General features: G+C 45.8%; 13 non-coding genes and 2 pseudogenes across 13 annotated transcripts; all 15 read right to left on the bottom strand.

The window, feature by feature from the left end:
• Nucleotides 1-768: 768 nt before the first annotated feature.
• On the bottom strand, nucleotides 769-959 carry LOC141158870 (U2 spliceosomal RNA). The gene has a single exon (XR_012248891.1). It is a non-coding gene; the product is annotated as a U2 spliceosomal RNA (small nuclear RNA).
• A 1,121-nt stretch (nucleotides 960-2,080) lies between these two features.
• Nucleotides 2,081-2,271, bottom strand: LOC141158858 (U2 spliceosomal RNA). Its single transcript, XR_012248879.1, has one exon. It is a non-coding gene; the product is annotated as a U2 spliceosomal RNA (small nuclear RNA).
• A 1,120-nt stretch (nucleotides 2,272-3,391) lies between these two features.
• Nucleotides 3,392-3,582, bottom strand: LOC141158847 (U2 spliceosomal RNA). The gene has a single exon (XR_012248868.1). It is a non-coding gene; the product is annotated as a U2 spliceosomal RNA (small nuclear RNA).
• Nucleotides 3,583-4,701: 1,119 nt separating this feature from the next.
• LOC141159421 (U2 spliceosomal RNA) lies at nucleotides 4,702-4,892 on the bottom strand. The gene has a single exon (XR_012249428.1). It is a non-coding gene; the product is annotated as a U2 spliceosomal RNA (small nuclear RNA).
• Nucleotides 4,893-6,012: 1,120 nt separating this feature from the next.
• On the bottom strand, nucleotides 6,013-6,203 carry LOC141158836 (U2 spliceosomal RNA). Its single transcript, XR_012248857.1, has one exon. It is a non-coding gene; the product is annotated as a U2 spliceosomal RNA (small nuclear RNA).
• Nucleotides 6,204-7,321: 1,118 nt separating this feature from the next.
• LOC141158825 (U2 spliceosomal RNA) lies at nucleotides 7,322-7,512 on the bottom strand. Its single transcript, XR_012248846.1, has one exon. It is a non-coding gene; the product is annotated as a U2 spliceosomal RNA (small nuclear RNA).
• A 1,121-nt stretch (nucleotides 7,513-8,633) lies between these two features.
• LOC141158814 (U2 spliceosomal RNA) lies at nucleotides 8,634-8,824 on the bottom strand. Its single transcript, XR_012248835.1, has one exon. It is a non-coding gene; the product is annotated as a U2 spliceosomal RNA (small nuclear RNA).
• Nucleotides 8,825-9,944: 1,120 nt separating this feature from the next.
• On the bottom strand, nucleotides 9,945-10,135 carry LOC141158802 (U2 spliceosomal RNA). Its single transcript, XR_012248824.1, has one exon. It is a non-coding gene; the product is annotated as a U2 spliceosomal RNA (small nuclear RNA).
• Nucleotides 10,136-11,253: 1,118 nt separating this feature from the next.
• Nucleotides 11,254-11,444, bottom strand: LOC141158790 (U2 spliceosomal RNA). Its single transcript, XR_012248813.1, has one exon. It is a non-coding gene; the product is annotated as a U2 spliceosomal RNA (small nuclear RNA).
• A 1,123-nt stretch (nucleotides 11,445-12,567) lies between these two features.
• LOC141158778 (U2 spliceosomal RNA) lies at nucleotides 12,568-12,758 on the bottom strand. The gene has a single exon (XR_012248802.1). It is a non-coding gene; the product is annotated as a U2 spliceosomal RNA (small nuclear RNA).
• Nucleotides 12,759-13,880: 1,122 nt separating this feature from the next.
• LOC141158767 (U2 spliceosomal RNA) lies at nucleotides 13,881-14,071 on the bottom strand. Its single transcript, XR_012248791.1, has one exon. It is a non-coding gene; the product is annotated as a U2 spliceosomal RNA (small nuclear RNA).
• Nucleotides 14,072-15,191: 1,120 nt separating this feature from the next.
• Nucleotides 15,192-15,367, bottom strand: LOC141160206 (U2 spliceosomal RNA; annotated as a pseudogene).
• A 794-nt stretch (nucleotides 15,368-16,161) lies between these two features.
• LOC141160457 (U2 spliceosomal RNA) lies at nucleotides 16,162-16,253 on the bottom strand (annotated as a pseudogene).
• Nucleotides 16,254-17,372: 1,119 nt separating this feature from the next.
• Nucleotides 17,373-17,563, bottom strand: LOC141158756 (U2 spliceosomal RNA). The gene has a single exon (XR_012248780.1). It is a non-coding gene; the product is annotated as a U2 spliceosomal RNA (small nuclear RNA).
• Nucleotides 17,564-18,684: 1,121 nt separating this feature from the next.
• Nucleotides 18,685-18,875, bottom strand: LOC141158744 (U2 spliceosomal RNA). Its single transcript, XR_012248768.1, has one exon. It is a non-coding gene; the product is annotated as a U2 spliceosomal RNA (small nuclear RNA).
• Nucleotides 18,876-19,301: the final 426 nt, after the last annotated feature.

The raw sequence follows: 19,301 nt of genomic DNA, 5'->3' as shown, positions 1-19,301 counted from the left end.
CCAGCAGCAGACTGAAGGTGGCTGCTGCTGTGCGCAGGTATATAAAGGCTCAGAGCCTATTATGACACGCGCAGCCAGCGTTCCGTTGCCACATTCCGTCTACTGCAGGCGGGATACCTGGATGGCTGAATGTCACTGAGAAGCTCACAGAGACCGTCATAAGCAACAGTTTAAAAGAATGCCACAGACTAATCAACCAAACTTTTTGGGTTGGTTTCTCTTTTATAGTCTGCAGGCATTAAATGAAAGAAGTCAGTGTTCCAGCAGAGGGAGACAACGTTTCAGAAAAGGCATTGTAGCAAACCAAAAAAGAAATTTTAAGCGCAGCAGAGTAACCAGCTCACATACCTGTTAGCTCAGGTGAGTTTAAAAGGCTGCTGTTGATAACAAGGGCATTTGCTAAATAGATGGTGTGTGTGCAACAATATACTGAAAGGTCAATTATATTGTGCAGCTTATCTCACCACCTGTAGTTATTTAGGTGAAAGCTCCAAAATGCTTGCCTAATATGTCTGTTTATCCAAAAGGAAGTATAGAGGGAGAGCTAGATAGATAGCATTGCATTACATTACATGGCAATGCAATGCACAGTTGCTGAAGTTGAACCAAAATGAGCTTGTCATCTGGCTTCTGCAACTTTTAACATGAAAAATCCAATGAGGAGAAGAAAAGCAAAGCCAAAGAGTCCATCCCAAAATCCGACAAACAAGCCAAATGAACAAAAAGCATTGAATTCAATTCTTTCTGATTTTAGAAACTGCATTAAAGAAGGGGTGCACCGGTCCTGGAGATACTGCAATACCAGGTCAATGCGTGGAGTGGACAGAGCAAGCTCTTTTTCCATCTCCCTGTTCTAAAAATCCATTTAATATATGGTCCCCAGATAGGGGACGTATCAGATATTAAACTGATAAGAACAGATACTACACTTGATCTTAGCCAAAAGGCCGAGAAGCGATAACCAGAATTGGTTTCCGACTACGGTGCCACCCAAGGATTCTGAAAAGTCCATTTGTGGAGATGCCACCTGGACTCCCGTTAAGAAGACATGCTGTCAACCTCTAGATCCCTCACATGCCTGCACTTTTCGGCTTGCTGCTGCTGCAATCCACGCGTTTTAGATCTGCATAACTCCACCTCTTTTAGCACAGTACCCTCAACCCCCGGCTGTTCCCACCCGCCTCAACACCGTTGGAAGGGAGGAGAACCAATTAAGGCGGGAGGGGGGGGGGTGGAACGAGCAGCTGTCTACCCTTAGCAGGAGGGTTGCTGATTAATTACCTCTCCTGCTGCTGCTGCTGCTGCTGGCTGTCCAGCAGCAGACTGAAGGTGGCTGCTGCTGTGCGCAGGTATATAAAGGCTCAGAGCCTATTATGACACGCGCAGCCAGCGTTCCATTGCCACATTCCGTCTACTGCAGGCGGGATACCTGGATGGCTGAATGTCACTGAGAAGCTCACAGAGACCGCCATAAGCAACAGTTTAAAAGAATGCCACAGACTAATCAACCAAACTTTTTGGGTTGGTTTCTCTTTTATAGTCTGCAGGCATTAAATGAAAGAAGTCAGTGTTCCAGCAGAGGGAGACAACGTTTCAGAAAAGGCATTGTAGCAAACCTAAAAAGAAATTTTAAGCGCAGCAGAGTAACCAGCTCACATACCTGTTAGCTCAGGTGAGTTTAAAAGGCTGCTGTTGATAACAAGGGCATTTGCTAAATAGATGGTGTGTGTGCAACAATATACTGAAAGGTCAATTATATTGTGCAGCTTATCTCACCACCTGTAGTTATTTAGGTGAAAGCTCCAAAATGCTTGCCTAATATGTCTGTTTATCCAAAAGGAAGTATAGAGGGAGAGCTAGATAGATAGCATTGCATTACATTACATGGCAATGCAATGCACAGTTGCTGAAGTTGAACCAAAATGAGCTTGTCATCTGGCTTCTGCAACTTTTAACATGAAAAATCCAATGAGGAGAAGAAAAGCAAAGCCAAAGAGTCCATCCCAAAATCCGACAAACAAGCCAAATGAACAAAAAGCATTGAATTCAATTCTTTCTGATTTTAGAAACTGCATTAAAGAAGGGGTGCACCGGTCCTGGAGATACTGCAATACCAGGTCAATGCGTGGAGTGGACAGAGCAAGCTCTTTTTCCATCTCCCTGTTCTAAAAATCCATTTAATATATGGTCCCCAGATAGGGGACGTATCAGATATTAAACTGATAAGAACAGATACTACACTTGATCTTAGCCAAAAGGCCGAGAAGCGATAACCAGAATTGGTTTCCGACTACGGTGCCACCCAAGGATTCTGAAAAGTCCATTTGTGGAGATGCCACCTGGACTCCCGTTAAGAAGACATGCTGTCAACCTCTAGATCCCTCACATGCCTGCACTTTTCGGCTTGCTGCTGCTGCAATCCACGCGTTTTAGATCTGCATAACTCCACCTCTTTTAGCACAGTACCCTCAACCCCCGGCTGTTCCCACCCGCCTCAACACCGTTGGAAGGGAGGAGAACCAATTAAGGCGGGAGGGGGGGGGTGGAACGAGCAGCTGTCTACCCTTAGCAGGAGGGTTGCTGATTAATTACCTCTCCTGCTGCTGCTGCTGCTGCTGGCTGTCCAGCAGCAGACTGAAGGTGGCTGCTGCTGTGCGCAGGTATATAAAGGCTCAGAGCCTATTATGACACGCGCAGCCAGCGTTCCATTGCCACATTCCGTCTACTGCAGGCGGGATACCTGGATGGCTGAATGTCACTGAGAAGCTCACAGAGACCGCCATAAGCAACAGTTTAAAAGAATGCCACAGACTAATCAACCAAACTTTTTGGGTTGGTTTCTCTTTTATAGTCTGCAGGCATTAAATGAAAGAAGTCAGTGTTCCAGCAGAGGGAGACAACGTTTCAGAAAAGGCATTGTAGCAAACCAAAAAATAAATTTTAAGCGCAGCAGAGTAACCAGCTCACATACCTGTTAGCTCAGGTGAGTTTAAAAGGCTGCTGTTGATAACAAGGGCATTTGCTAAATAGATGGTGTGTGTGCAACAATATACTGAAAGGTCAATTATATTGTGCAGCTTATCTCACCACCTGTAGTTATTTAGGTGAAAGCTCCAAAATGCTTGCCTAATATGTCTGTTTATCCAAAAGGAAGTATAGAGGGAGAGCTAGATAGATAGCATTGCATTACATTACATGGCAATGCAATGCACAGTTGCTGAAGTTGAACCAAAATGAGCTTGTCATCTGGCTTCTGCAACTTTTAACATGAAAAATCCAATGAGGAGAAGAAAAGCAAAGCCAAAGAGTCCATCCCAAAATCCGACAAACAAGCCAAATGAACAAAAAGCATTGAATTCAATTCTTTCTGATTTTAGAAACTGCATTAAAGAAGGGGTGCACCGGTCCTGGAGATACTGCAATACCAGGTCAATGCGTGGAGTGGACAGAGCAAGCTCTTTTTCCATCTCCCTGTTCTAAAAATCCATTTAATATATGGTCCCCAGATAGGGGACGTATCAGATATTAAACTGATAAGAACAGATACTACACTTGATCTTAGCCAAAAGGCCGAGAAGCGATAACCAGAATTGGTTTCCGACTACGGTGCCACCCAAGGATTCTGAAAAGTCCATTTGTGGAGATGGCCACCTGGACTCCCGTTAAGAAGACATGCTGTCAACCTCTAGATCCCTCACATGCCTGCACTTTTCGGCTTGCTGCTGCTGCAATCCACGCGTTTTAGATCTGCATAACTCCACCTCTTTTAGCACAGTACCCTCAACCCCCGGCTGTTCCCACCCGCCTCAACACCGTTGGAAGGGAGGAGAACCAATTAAGGCGGGAGGGGGGGTGGAACGAGCAGCTGTCTACCCTTAGCAGGAGGGTTGCTGATTAATTACCTCTCCTGCTGCTGCTGCTGCTGCTGGCTGTCCAGCAGCAGACTGAAGGTGGCTGCTGCTGTGCGCAGGTATATAAAGGCTCAGAGCCTATTATGACACGCGCAGCCAGCGTTCCGTTGCCACATTCCGTCTACTGCAGGCGGGATACCTGGATGGCTGAATGTCACTGAGAAGCTCACAGAGACCGCCATAAGCAACAGTTTAAAAGAATGCCACAGACTAATCAACCAAACTTTTTGGGTTGGTTTCTCTTTTATAGTCTGCAGGCATTAAATGAAAGAAGTCAGTGTTCCAGCAGAGGGAGACAACGTTTCAGAAAAGGCATTGTAGCAAACCAAAAAATAAATTTTAAGCGCAGCAGAGTAACCAGCTCACATACCTGTTAGCTCAGGTGAGTTTAAAAGGCTGCTGTTGATAACAAGGGCATTTGCTAAATAGATGGTGTGTGTGCAACAATATACTGAAAGGTCAATTATATTGTGCAGCTTATCTCACCACCTGTAGTTATTTAGGTGAAAGCTCCAAAATGCTTGCCTAATATGTCTGTTTATCCAAAAGGAAGTATAGAGGGAGAGCTAGATAGATAGCATTGCATTACATTACATGGCAATGCAATGCACAGTTGCTGAAGTTGAACCAAAATGAGCTTGTCATCTGGCTTCTGCAACTTTTAACATGAAAAATCCAATGAGGAGAAGAAAAGCAAAGCCAAAGAGTCCATCCCAAAATCCGACAAACAAGCCAAATGAACAAAAAGCATTGAATTCAATTCTTTCTGATTTTAGAAACTGCATTAAAGAAGGGGTGCACCGGTCCTGGAGATACTGCAATACCAGGTCAATGCGTGGAGTGGACAGAGCAAGCTCTTTTTCCATCTCCCGGTTCTAAAAATCCATTTAATATATGGTCCCCAGATAGGGGACGTATCAGATATTAAACTGATAAGAACAGATACTACACTTGATCTTAGCCAAAAGGCCGAGAAGCGATAACCAGAATTGGTTTCCGACTACGGTGCCACCCAAGGATTCTGAAAAGTCCATTTGTGGAGATGGCCACCTGGACTCCCGTTAAGAAGACATGCTGTCAACCTCTAGATCCCTCACATGCCTGCACTTTTCGGCTTGCTGCTGCTGCAATCCACGCGTTTTAGATCTGCATAACTCCACCTCTTTTAGCACAGTACCCTCAACCCCCGGCTGTTCCCACCCGCCTCAACACCGTTGGAAGGGAGGAGAACCAATTAAGGCGGGGGGGGGGGGGGGTGGAACGAGCAGCTGTCTACCCTTAGCAGGAGGGTTGCTGATTAATTACCTCTCCTGCTGCTGCTGCTGCTGGCTGTCCAGCAGCAGACTGAAGGTGGCTGCTGCTGTGCGCAGGTATATAAAGGCTCAGAGCCTATTATGACACGCGCAGCCAGCGTTCCATTGCCACATTCCGTCTACTGCAGGCGGGATACCTGGATGGCTGAATGTCACTGAGAAGCTCACAGAGACCGCCATAAGCAACAGTTTAAAAGAATGCCACAGACTAATCAACCAAACTTTTTGGGTTGGTTTCTCTTTTATAGTCTGCAGGCATTAAATGAAAGAAGTCAGTGTTCCAGCAGAGGGAGACAACGTTTCAGAAAAGGCATTGTAGCAAACCAAAAAAGAAATTTTAAGCGCAGCAGATTAACCAGCTCACATACCTGTTAGCTCAGGTGAGTTTAAAAGGCTGCTGTTGATAACAAGGGCATTTGCTAAATAGATGGTGTGTGTGCAACAATATACTGAAAGGTCAATTATATTGTGCAGCTTATCTCACCACCTGTAGTTATTTAGGTGAAAGCTCCAAAATGCTTGCCTAATATGTCTGTTTATCCAAAAGGAAGTATAGAGGGAGAGCTAGATAGATAGCATTGCATTACATTACATGGCAATGCAATGCACAGTTGCTGAAGTTGAACCAAAATGAGCTTGTCATCTGGCTTCTGCAACTTTTAACATGAAAAATCCAATGAGGAGAAGAAAAGCAAAGCCAAAGAGTCCATCCCAAAATCCGACAAACAAGCCAAATGAACAAAAAGCATTGAATTCAATTCTTTCTGATTTTAGAAACTGCATTAAAGAAGGGGTGCACCGGTCCTGGAGATACTGCAATACCAGGTCAATGCGTGGAGTGGACAGAGCAAGCTCTTTTTCCATCTCCCTGTTCTAAAAATCCATTTAATATATGGTCCCCAGATAGGGGACGTATCAGATATTAAACTGATAAGAACAGATACTACACTTGATCTTAGCCAAAAGGCCGAGAAGCGATAACCAGAATTGGTTTCCGACTACGGTGCCACCCAAGGATTCTGAAAAGTCCATTTGTGGAGATGGCCACCTGGACTCCCGTTAAGAAGACATGCTGTCAACCTCTAGATCCCTCACATGCCTGCACTTTTCGGCTTGCTGCTGCTGCAATCCACGCGTTTTAGATCTGCATAACTCCACCTCTTTTAGCACAGTACCCTCAACCCCCGGCTGTTCCCACCCGCCTCAACACCGTTGGAAGGGAGGAGAACCAATTAAGGCGGGGGGGGGGTGGAACGAGCAGCTGTCTACCCTTAGCAGGAGGGTTGCTGATTAATTACCTCTCCTGCTGCTGCTGCTGCTGCTGGCTGTCCAGCAGCAGACTGAAGGTGGCTGCTGCTGTGCGCAGGTATATAAAGGCTCAGAGCCTATTATGACACGCGCAGCCAGCGTTCCGTTGCCACATTCCGTCTACTGCAGGCGGGATACCTGGATGGCTGAATGTCACTGAGAAGCTCACAGAGACCGCCATAAGCAACAGTTTAAAAGAATGCCACAGACTAATCAACCAAACTTTTTGGGTTGGTTTCTCTTTTATAGTCTGCAGGCATTAAATGAAAGAAGTCAGTGTTCCAGCAGAGGGAGACAACGTTTCAGAAAAGGCATTGTAGCAAACCAAAAAAGAAATTTTAAGCGCAGCAGAGTAACCAGCTCACATACCTGTTAGCTCAGGTGAGTTTAAAAGGCTGCTGTTGATAACAAGGGCATTTGCTAAATAGATGGTGTGTGTGCAACAATATACTGAAAGGTCAATTATATTGTGCAGCTTATCTCACCACCTGTAGTTATTTAGGTGAAAGCTCCAAAATGCTTGCCTAATATGTCTGTTTATCCAAAAGGAAGTATAGAGGGAGAGCTAGATAGATAGCATTGCATTACATTACATGGCAATGCAATGCACAGTTGCTGAAGTTGAACCAAAATGAGCTTGTCATCTGGCTTCTGCAACTTTTAACATGAAAAATCCAATGAGGAGAAGAAAAGCAAAGCCAAAGAGTCCATCCCAAAATCCGACAAACAAGCCAAATGAACAAAAAGCATTGAATTCAATTCTTTCTGATTTTAGAAACTGCATTAAAGAAGGGGTGCACCGGTCCTGGAGATACTGCAATACCAGGTCAATGCGTGGAGTGGACAGAGCAAGCTCTTTTTCCATCTCCCTGTTCTAAAAATCCATTTAATATATGGTCCCCAGATAGGGGACGTATCAGATATTAAACTGATAAGAACAGATACTACACTTGATCTTAGCCAAAAGGCCGAGAAGCGATAACCAGAATTGGTTTCCGACTACGGTGCCACCCAAGGATTCTGAAAAGTCCATTTGTGGAGATGGCCACCTGGACTCCCGTTAAGAAGACATGCTGTCAACCTCTAGATCCCTCACATGCCTGCACTTTTCGGCTTGCTGCTGCTGCAATCCACGCGTTTTAGATCTGCATAACTCCACCTCTTTTAGCACAGTACCCTCAACCCCCGGCTGTTCCCACCCGCCTCAACACCGTTGGAAGGGAGGAGAACCAATTAAGGCGGGGGGGGGGGGGTGGAACGAGCAGCTGTCTACCCTTAGCAGGAGGGTTGCTGATTTATTACCTCTCCTGCTGCTGCTGCTGCTGCTGGCTGTCCAGCAGCAGACTGAAGGTGGCTGCTGCTGTGCGCAGGTATATAAAGGCTCAGAGCCTATTATGACACGCGCAGCCAGCGTTCCGTTGCCACATTCCGTCTACTGCAGGCGGGATACCTGGATGGCTGAATGTCACTGAGAAGCTCACAGAGACCGCCATAAGCAACAGTTTAAAAGAATGCCACAGACTAATCAACCAAACTTTTTGGGTTGGTTTCTCTTTTATAGTCTGCAGGCATTAAATGAAAGAAGTCAGTGTTCCAGCAGAGGGAGACAACGTTTCAGAAAAGGCATTGTAGCAAACCAAAAAAGAAATTTTAAGCGCAGCAGAGTAACCAGCTCACATACCTGTTAGCTCAGGTGAGTTTAAAAGGCTGCTGTTGATAACAAGGGCATTTGCTAAATAGATGGTGTGTGTGCAACAATATACTGAAAGGTCAATTATATTGTGCAGCTTATCTCACCACCTGTAGTTATTTAGGTGAAAGCTCCAAAATGCTTGCCTAATATGTCTGTTTATCCAAAAGGAAGTATAGAGGGAGAGCTAGATAGATAGCATTGCATTACATTACATGGCAATGCAATGCACAGTTGCTGAAGTTGAACCAAAATGAGCTTGTCATCTGGCTTCTGCAACTTTTAACATGAAAAATCCAATGAGGAGAAGAAAAGCAAAGCCAAAGAGTCCATCCCAAAATCCGACAAACAAGCCAAATGAACAAAAAGCATTGAATTCAATTCTTTCTGATTTTAGAAACTGCATTAAAGAAGGGGTGCACCGGTCCTGGAGATACTGCAATACCAGGTCAATGCGTGGAGTGGACAGAGCAAGCTCTTTTTCCATCTCCCTGTTCTAAAAATCCATTTAATATATGGTCCCCAGATAGGGGACGTATCAGATATTAAACTGATAAGAACAGATACTACACTTGATCTTAGCCAAAAGGCCGAGAAGCGATAACCAGAATTGGTTTCCGACTACGGTGCCACCCAAGGATTCTGAAAAGTCCATTTGTGGAGATGGCCACCTGGACTCCCGTTAAGAAGACATGCTGTCAACCTCTAGATCCCTCACATGCCTGCACTTTTCGGCTTGCTGCTGCTGCAATCCACGCGTTTTAGATCTGCATAACTCCACCTCTTTTAGCACAGTACCCTCAACCCCCGGCTGTTCCCACCCGCCTCAACACCGTTGGAAGGGAGGAGAACCAATTAAGGCGGGGGGGGGGGGTGGAACGAGCAGCTGTCTACCCTTAGCAGGAGGGTTGCTGATTAATTACCTCTCCGGCTGCTGCTGCTGCTGCTGGCTGTCCAGCAGCAGACTGAAGGTGGCTGCTGCTGTGCGCAGGTATATAAAGGCTCAGAGCCTATTATGACACGCGCAGCCAGCGTTCCGTTGCCACATTCCGTCTACTGCAGGCGGGATACCTGGATGGCTGAATGTCACTGAGAAGCTCACAGAGACCGCCATAAGCAACAGTTTAAAAGAATGCCACAGACTAATCAACCAAACTTTTTGGGTTGGTTTCTCTTTTATAGTCTGCAGGCATTAAATGAAAGAAGTCAGTGTTCCAGCAGAGGGAGACAACGTTTCAGAAAAGGCATTGTAGCAAACCAAAAAAGAAATTTTAAGCGCAGCAGAGTAACCAGCTCACATACCTGTTAGCTCAGGTGAGTTTAAAAGGCTGCTGTTGATAACAAGGGCATTTGCTAAATAGATGGTGTGTGTGCAACAATATACTGAAAGGTCAATTATATTGTGCAGCTTATCTCACCACCTGTAGTTATTTAGGTGAAAGCTCCAAAATGCTTGCCTAATATGTCTGTTTATCCAAAAGGAAGTATAGAGGGAGAGCTAGATAGATAGCATTGCATTACATTACATGGCAATGCAATGCACAGTTGCTGAAGTTGAACCAAAATGAGCTTGTCATCTGGCTTCTGCAACTTTTAACATGAAAAATCCAATGAGGAGAAGAAAAGCAAAGCCAAAGAGTCCATCCCAAAATCCGACAAACAAGCCAAATGAACAAAAAGCATTGAATTCAATTCTTTCTGATTTTAGAAACTGCATTAAAGAAGGGGTGCACCGGTCCTGGAGATACTGCAATACCAGGTCAATGCGTGGAGTGGACAGAGCAAGCTCTTTTTCCATCTCCCTGTTCTAAAAATCCATTTAATATATGGTCCCCAGATAGGGGACGTATCAGATATTAAACTGATAAGAACAGATACTACACTTGATCTTAGCCAAAAGGCCGAGAAGCGATAACCAGAATTGGTTTCCGACTACGGTGCCACCCAAGGATTCTGAAAAGTCCATTTGTGGAGATGGCCACCTGGACTCCCGTTAAGAAGACATGCTGTCAACCTCTAGATCCCTCACATGCCTGCACTTTTCGGCTTGCTGCTGCTGCAATCAACGCGTTTTAGATCTGCATAACTCCACCTCTTTTAGCACAGTACCCTCAACCCCGGCTGTTCCCACCCGCCTCAACACCGTTGGAAGGGAGGAGAACCAATTAAGGCGGGGGGGGGGGTGGAACGAGCAGCTGTCTACCCTTAGCAGGAGGGTTGCTGATTAATTACCTCTCCGGCTGCTGCTGCTGCTGCTGGCTGTCCAGCAGCAGACTGAAGGTGGCTGCTGCTGTGCGCAGGTATATAAAGGCTCAGAGCCTATTATGACACGCGCAGCCAGCGTTCCATTGCCACATTCCGTCTACTGCAGGCGGGATACCTGGATGGCTGAATGTCACTGAGAAGCTCACAGAGACCGCCATAAGCAACAGTTTAAAAGAATGCCACAGACTAATCAACCAAACTTTTTGGGTTGGTTTCTCTTTTATAGTCTGCAGGCATTAAATGAAAGAAGTCAGTGTTCCAGCAGAGGGAGACAACGTTTCAGAAAAGGCATTGTAGCAAACCAAAAAAGAAATTTTAAGCGCAGCAGAGTAACCAGCTCACATACCTGTTAGCTCAGGTGAGTTTAAAAGGCTGCTGTTGATAACAAGGGCATTTGCTAAATAGATGGTGTGTGTGCAACAATATACTGAAAGGTCAATTATATTGTGCAGCTTATCTCACCACCTGTAGTTATTTAGGTGAAAGCTCCAAAATGCTTGCCTAATATGTCTGTTTATCCAAAAGGAAGTATAGAGGGAGAGCTAGATAGATAGCATTGCATTACATTACATGGCAATGCAATGCACAGTTGCTGAAGTTGAACCAAAATGAGCTTGTCATCTGGCTTCTGCAACTTTTAACATGAAAAATCCAATGAGGAGAAGAAAAGCAAAGCCAAAGAGTCCATCCCAAAATCCGACAAACAAGCCAAATGAACAAAAAGCATTGAATTCAACTCTTTCTGATTTTAGAAACTGCATTAAAGAAGGGGTGCACCGGTCCTGGAGATACTGCAATACCAGGTCAATGCGTGGAGTGGACAGAGCAAGCTCTTTTTCCATCTCCCTGTTCTAAAAATCCATTTAATATATGGTCCCCAGATAGGGGACGTATCAGATATTAAACTGATAAGAACAGATACTACACTTGATCTTAGCCAAAAGGCCGAGAAGCGATAACCAGAATTGGTTTCCGACTACGGTGCCACCCAAGGATTCTGAAAAGTCCATTTGTGGAGATGGCCACCTGGACTCCCGTTAAGAAGACATGCTGTCAACCTCTAGATCCCTCACATGCCTGCACTTTTCGGCTTGCTGCTGCTGCAATCCACGCGTTTTAGATCTGCATAACTCCACCTCTTTTAGCACAGTACCCTCAACCCCCGGCTGTTCCCACCCGCCTCAACACCGTTGGAAGGGAGGAGAACCAATTAAGGCGGGGGGGGGGGGGTGGAACGAGCAGCTGTCTACCCTTAGCAGGAGGGTTGCTGATTAATTACCTCTCCTGCTGCTGCTGCTGCTGCTGGCTGTCCAGCAGCAGACTGAAGGTGGCTGCTGCTGTGCGCAGGTATATAAAGGCTCAGAGCCTATTATGACACGCGCAGCCAGCGTTCCATTGCCACATTCCGTCTACTGCAGGCGGGATACCTGGATGGCTGAATGTCACTGAGAAGCTCACAGAGACCGCCATAAGCAACAGTTTAAAAGAATGCCACAGACTAATCAACCAAACTTTTTGGGTTGGTTTCTCTTTTATAGTCTGCAGGCATTAAATGAAAGAAGTCAGTGTTCCAGCAGAGGGAGACAACGTTTCAGAAAAGGCATTGTAGCAAACCAAAAAAGAAATTTTAAGCGCAGCAGAGTAACCAGCTCACATACCTGTTAGCTCAGGTGAGTTTAAAAGGCTGCTGTTGATAACAAGGGCATTTGCTAAATATAGATGGTGTGTGTGCAACAATATACTGAAAGGTCAATTATATTGTGCAGCTTATCTCACCACCTGTAGTTATTTAGGTGAAAGCTCCAAAATGCTTGCCTAATATGTCTGTTTATCCAAAAGGAAGTATAGAGGGAGAGCTAGATAGATAGCATTGCATTACATTACATGGCAATGCAATGCACAGTTGCTGAAGTTGAACCAAAATGAGCTTGTCATCTGGCTTCTGCAACTTTTAACATGAAAAATCCAATGAGGAGAAGAAAAGCAAAGCCAAAGAGTACATCCCAAAATCCGACAAACAAGCCAAATGAACAAAAAGCATTGAATTCAATTCTTTCTGATTTTAGAAACTGCATTAAAGAAGGGGTGCACCGGTCCTGGAGATACTGCAATACCAGGTCAATGCGTGGAGTGGACAGAGCAAGCTCTTTTTCCATCTCCCTGTTCTAAAAATCCATTTAATATATGGTCCCCAGATAGGGGACGTATCAGATATTAAACTGATAAGAACAGATACTACACTTGATCTTAGCCAAAAGGCCGAGAAGCGATAACCAGAATTGGTTTCCGACTACGGTGCCACCCAAGGATTCTGAAAAGTCCATTTGTGGAGATGGCCACCTGGACTCCCGTTAAGAAGACATGCTGTCAACCTCTAGATCCCTCACATGCCTGCACTTTTCGGCTTGCTGCTGCTGCAATCCACGCGTTTTAGATCTGCATAACTCCACCTCTTTTAGCACAGTACCCTCAACCCCCGGCTGTTCCCACCCGCCTCAACACCGTTGGAAGGGAGGAGAACCAATTAAGGCGGGGGGGGGGGGGGTGGAACGAGCAGCTGTCTACCCTTAGCAGGAGGGTTGCTGATTAATTACCTCTCCTGCTGCTGCTGCTGCTGCTGGCTGTCCAGCAGCAGACTGAAGGTGGCTGCTGCTGTGCGCAGGTATATAAAGGCTCAGAGCCTATTATGACACGCGCAGCCAGCGTTCCGTTGCCACATTCCGTCTACTGCAGGCGGGATACCTGGATGGCTGAATGTCACTGAGAAGCTCACAGAGACCGCCATAAGCAACAGTTTAAAAGAATGCCACAGACTAATCAACCAAACTTTTTGGGTTGGTTTCTCTTTTATAGTCTGCAGGCATTAAATGAAAGAAGTCAGTGTTCCAGCAGAGGGAGACAACGTTTCAGAAAAGGCATTGTAGCAAACCAAAAAAGAAATTTTAAGCGCAGCAGAGTAACCAGCTCACATACCTGTTAGCTCAGGTGAGTTTAAAAGGCTGCTGTTGATAACAAGGGCATTTGCTAAATAGATGGTGTGTGTGCAACAATATACTGAAAGGTCAATTATATTGTGCAGCTTATCTCACCACCTGTAGTTATTTAGGTGAAAGCTCCAAAATGCTTGCCTAATATGTCTGTTTATCCAAAAGGAAGTATAGAGGGAGAGCTAGATAGATAGCATTGCATTACATTACATGGCAATGCAATGCACAGTTGCTGAAGTTGAACCAAAATGAGCTTGTCATCTGGCTTCTGCAACTTTTAACATGAAAAATCCAATGAGGAGAAGAAAAGCAAAGCCAAAGAGTCCATCCCAAAATCCGACAAACAAGCCAAATGAACAAAAAGCATTGAATTCAATTCTTTCTGATTTTAGAAACTGCATTAAAGAAGGGGTGCACCGGTCCTGGAGATACTGCAATACCAGGTCAATGCGTGGAGTGGACAGAGCAAGCTCTTTTTCCATCTCCCTGTTCTAAAAATCCATTTAATATATGGTCCCCAGATAGGGGACGTATCAGATATTAAACTGATAAGAACAGATACTACACTTGATCTTAGCCAAAAGGCCGAGAAGCGATAACCAGAATTGGTTTCCGACTACGGTGCCACCCAAGGATTCTGAAAAGTCCATTTGTGGAGATGGCCACCTGGACTCCCGTTAAGAAGACATGCTGTCAACCTCTAGATCCCTCACATGCCTGCACTTTTCGGCTTGCTGCTGCTGCAATCAACGCGTTTTAGATCTGCATAACTCCACCTCTTTTAGCACAGTACCCTCAACCCCCGGCTGTTCCCACCCGCCTCAACACCGTTGGAAGGGAGGAGAACCAATTAAGGCGGGGGGGGGGGGTGGAACGAGCAGCTGTCTACCCTTAGCAGGAGGGTTGCTGATTAATTACCTCTCCTGCTGCTGCTGCTGCTGCTGGCTGTCCAGCAGCAGACTGAAGGTGGCTGCTGCTGTGCGCAGGTATATAAAGGCTCAGAGCCTATTATGACACGCGCAGCCAGCGTTCCATTGCCACATTCCGTCTACTGCAGGCGGGATACCTGGATGGCTGAATGTCACTGAGAAGCTCACAGAGACCGCCATAAGCAACAGTTTAAAAGAATGCCACAGACTAATCAACCAAACTTTTTGGGTTGGTTTCTCTTTTATAGTCTGCAGGCATTAAATGAAAGAAGTCAGTGTTCCAGCAGAGGGAGACAACGTTTCAGAAAAGGCATTGTAGCAAACCAAAAAAGAAATTTTAAGCGCAGCAGAGTAACCAGCTCACATACCTGTTAGCTCAGGTGAGTTTAAAAGGCTGCTGTTGATAACAAGGGCATTTGCTAAATAGATGGTGTGTGTGCAACAATATACTGAAAGGTCAATTATATTGTGCAGCTTATCTCACCACCTGTAGTTATTTAGGTGAAAGCTCCAAAATGCTTGCCTAATATGTCTGTTTATCCAAAAGGAAGTATAGAGGGAGAGCTAGATAGATAGCATTGCATTACATTACATGGCAATGCAATGTACAGTTGCTGAAGTTGAACCAAAATGAGCTTGTCATCTGGCTTCTGCAACTTTTAACATGAAAAATCCAATGAGGAGAAGAAAAGCAAAGCCAAAGAGTCCATCCCAAAATCCGACAAACAAGCCAAATGAACAAAAAGCATTGAATTCAATTCTTTCTGATTTTAGAAACTGCATTAAAGAAGGGGTGCACCGGTCCTGGAGATACTGCAATACCAGGTCAATGCGTGGAGTGGACAGAGCAAGCTCTTTTTCCATCTCCCTGTTCTAAAAATCCATTTAATATATGGTCCCCAGATAGGGGACGTATCAGATATTAAACTGATAAGAACAGATTTTTTTTTTTTGAAAGCCCGAATTCGTGTACAAAACCTGAGTGCGCTTAAAAAAGTGACAAGTGCCACAAAAAAAGTGCACTAGGATGCTGGTCTTCTTGAAACCCTCTCCAAAAGGAGAAGGGTCCCCCAAACCATTCCCCGTCCCTCCGAGCCAAAAGGCCACAGCGAGGAACAGGGACAAAAAGCCACCTCCAACCGAAGCCAGAGGCGACCCAATCTTACCCCCAGCACCTGCCCGAGTTCTCACCCGAGCAAGGCACTGGGAGCTAAAGACTGTGCTCCCCTCCCGGAAGAGGGGAGCCAACAACGCTCTCCTCCCGAAAGAGGAGAGCCAGGGGGGTTCAGGGGGGAGCGGAACCTGATGGCCACACACTCCCCCCCTAGACCTGCCAAGAGAGGAACCCGTAAGGGAACCGCATCCCGACAAAATCCTAGTAGGACGTGACACACGTGAATAAGTGGACACACAGTGACAAAGAAATTAAATAAATAGTGAAGGTTTCACAGTATAATACTGCCCGGACCTTCGACCGGGAATTGAAAAATTCCCCATCCTAAGGCCAGAAGGCCCGGAATAAGGGTGTGTGCGAAGAAAGAAAATTTGAAGTGCTTGTGCAAATGTGCCATAAACTCAAGTGGGGTTCCCAATCCCAGTGAGTTAAGGCACCCCAGGGTCACCACTCCTGGGGCACTTCACACTTCGGGCTTTCGATCTTCCCCGGCCCAATGGCGTCGATCCTGGGGGGCCATGCTTTCCACCAGATGACTATATTAGCCACCTGGCGTACTAACAAGCGCCTAAACCCCAGTGTGCATAATGTATCAATCTACTAGGCCGGCCAACATCCAAAACCGCCTTTTCGAAAGATACTACACTTGATCTTAGCCAAAAGGCCGAGAAGCGATAACCAGAATTGGTTTCCGACTACGGTGCCACCCAAGGATTCTGAAAAGTCCATTTGTGGAGATGGCCACTTGGACTCCCGTTAAGAAGACATGCTGTCAACCTCTAGATCCCTCACATGCCTGCACTTTTCGGCTTGCTGCTGCTGCAATCCACGCGTTTTAGATCTGCATAACTCCACCTCTTTTAGCACAGTACCCTCAACCCCCGGCTGTTCCCACCCGCCTCAACACCGTTGGAAGGGAGGAGAACCAATTAAGGCGGGGGGGGGTGTGGAACGAGCAGCTGTCTACCCTTAGCAGGAGGGTTGCTGATTAATTACCTCTCCTGCTGCTGCTGCTGCTGATGGCTGTCCAGCAGCAGACTGAAGGTGGCTGCTGCTGTGCGCAGGTATATAAAGGCTCAGAGCCTATTATGACACGCGCAGCCAGCGTTCCATTGCCACATTCCGTCTACTGCAGGCGGGATACCTGGATGGCTGAATGTCATTGAGAAGCTCACAGAGACCGCCATAAGCAACAGTTTAAAAGAATGCCACAGACTAATCAACCAAACTTTTTGGGTTGGTTTCTCTTTTATAGTCTGCAGGCATTAAATGAAAGAAGTCAGTGTTCCAGCAGAGGGAGACAACGTTTCAGAAAAGGCATTGTAGCAAACCAAAAAAGAAATTTTAAGCGCAGCAGAGTAACCAGCTCACATACCTGTTAGCTCAGGTGAGTTTAAAAGGCTGCTGTTGATAACAAGGGCATTTGCTAAATAGATGGTGTGTGTGCAACAATATACTGAAAGGTCAATTATATTGTGCAGCTTATCTCACCACCTGTAGTTATTTAGGTGAAAGCTCCAAAATGCTTGCCTAATATGTCTGTTTATCCAAAAGGAAGTATAGAGGGAGAGCTAGATAGATAGCATTGCATTACATTACATGGCAATGCAATGCACAGTTGCTGAAGTTGAACCAAAATGAGCTTGTCATCTGGCTTCTGCAACTTTTAACATGAAAAATCCAATGAGGAGAAGAAAAGCAAAGCCAAAGAGTCCATCCCAAAATCCGACAAACAAGCCAAATGAACAAAAAGCATTGAATTCAATTCTTTCTGATTTTAGAAACTGCATTAAAGAAGGGGTGCACCGGTCCTGGAGATACTGCAATACCAGGTCAATGCGTGGAGTGGACAGAGCAAGCTCTTTTTCCATCTCCCTGTTCTAAAAATCCATTTAATATATGGTCCCCAGATAGGGGACGTATCAGATATTAAACTGATAAGAACAGATACTACACTTGATCTTAGCCAAAAGGCCGAGAAGCGATAACCAGAATTGGTTTCCGACTACGGTGCCACCCAAGGATTCTGAAAAGTCCATTTGTGGAGATGGCCACCTGGACTCCCGTTAAGAAGACATGCTGTCAACCTCTAGATCCCTCACATGCCTGCACTTTTCGGCTTGCTGCTGCTGCAATCCACGCGTTTTAGATCTGCATAACTCCACCTCTTTTAGCACAGTACCCTCAACCCCCGGCAGTTCCCACCCGCCTCAACACCGTTGGAAGGGAGGAGAACCAATTAAGGCGGGGGGGGGGAAGTGGAACGAGCAGCTGTCTACCCTTAGCAGGAGGGTTGCTGATTAATTACCTCTCCTGCTGCTGCTGCTGCTGCTGGCTGTCCAGCAGCAGACTGAAGGTGGCTGCTGCTGTGCGCAGGTATATAAAGGCTCAGAGCCTATTATGACACGCGCAGCCAGCGTTCCATTGCCACATTCCGTCTACTGCAGGCGGGATACCTGGATGGCTGAATGTCACTGAGAAGCTCACAGAGACCGCCATAAGCAACAGTTTAAAAGAATGCCACAGACTAATCAACCAAACTTTTTGGGTTGGTTTCTCTTTTATAGTCTGCAGGCATTAAATGAAAGAAGTCAGTGTTCCAGCAGAGGGAGACAACGTTTCAGAAAAGGTATTGTAGCAAACCAAAAAAGAAATTTTAAGCGCAGCAGAGTAACCAGCTCACATACCTGTTAGCTCAGGTGAGTTTAAAAGGCTGCTGTTGATAACAAGGGCATTTGCTAAATAGATGGTGTGTGTGCAACAATATACTGAAAGGTCAATTATATTGTGCAGCTTATCTCACCACCTGTAGTTATTTAGGTGAAAGCTCCAAAATGCTTGCCTAATATGTCTGTTTATCCAAAAGGAAGTATAGAGGGAAAGCTAGATAGATAGCATTGCATTACATTACATGGCAATGCAATGCACAGTTGCTGAAGTTGAACCAAAATGAGCTTGTCATCTGGCTTCTGCAACTTTTAACATGAAAAATCCAATGAGGAGAAGAAAAGCAAAGCCAAAGAGTCCATCCCAAAATCCGACAAACAAGCCAAATGAACAAAAAGCATTGAATTCAATTCTTTCTGATTTTAGAAACTGCATTAAAGAAGGGGTGCACCGGTCCTGGAGATACTGCAATACCAGGTCAATGCGTGGAGTGGACAGAGCAAGCTCTTTTTCCATCTCCCTGTTCTAAAAATCCATTTAATATATGGTCCCCAGATAGGGGACGTATCAGATATTAAACTGATAAGAACAGATACTACACTTGATCTTAGCCAAAAGGCCGAGAAGCGATAACCAGAATTGGTTTCCGACTACGGTGCCACCCAAGGATTCTGAAAAGTCCATTTGTGGAGATGGCCACCTGGACTCCCGTTAAGAAGACATGCTGTCAACCTCTAGATCCCTCACATGCCTGCACTTTTCGGCTTGCTGCTGCTGCAATCCACGCGTTTTAGATCTGCATAACTCCACCTCTTTTAGCACAGTACCCTCAACCCCCGGCTGTTCCCACCCGCCTCAACACCGTTGGAAGGGAGGAGAACCAATTAAGGCGGGGGGGGGGTGGAACGAGCAGCTGTCTACCCTTAGCAGGAGGGTTGCTGATTAATTACCTCTCCTGCTGCTGCTGCTGCTGCTGGCTGTCCAGCAGCAGACTGAAGGTGGCTGCTGCTGTGCGCAGGTATATAAAGGCTCAGAGCCTATTATGACACGCGCAGCC

The sequence above is a fragment of the Phyllobates terribilis genome, unplaced genomic scaffold, assembly GCF_046119375.1.
Source record: "Phyllobates terribilis strain yellow unplaced genomic scaffold, ASM4611937v1 Scaffold_8__6_contigs__length_399053987, whole genome shotgun sequence".
In the NCBI taxonomy this organism is placed as follows: domain Eukaryota; kingdom Metazoa; phylum Chordata; class Amphibia; order Anura; family Dendrobatidae; genus Phyllobates; species Phyllobates terribilis.
Note: the sequence above shows the minus strand (reverse complement) of the source record. Positions and strands in the feature narration are given on the sequence as shown.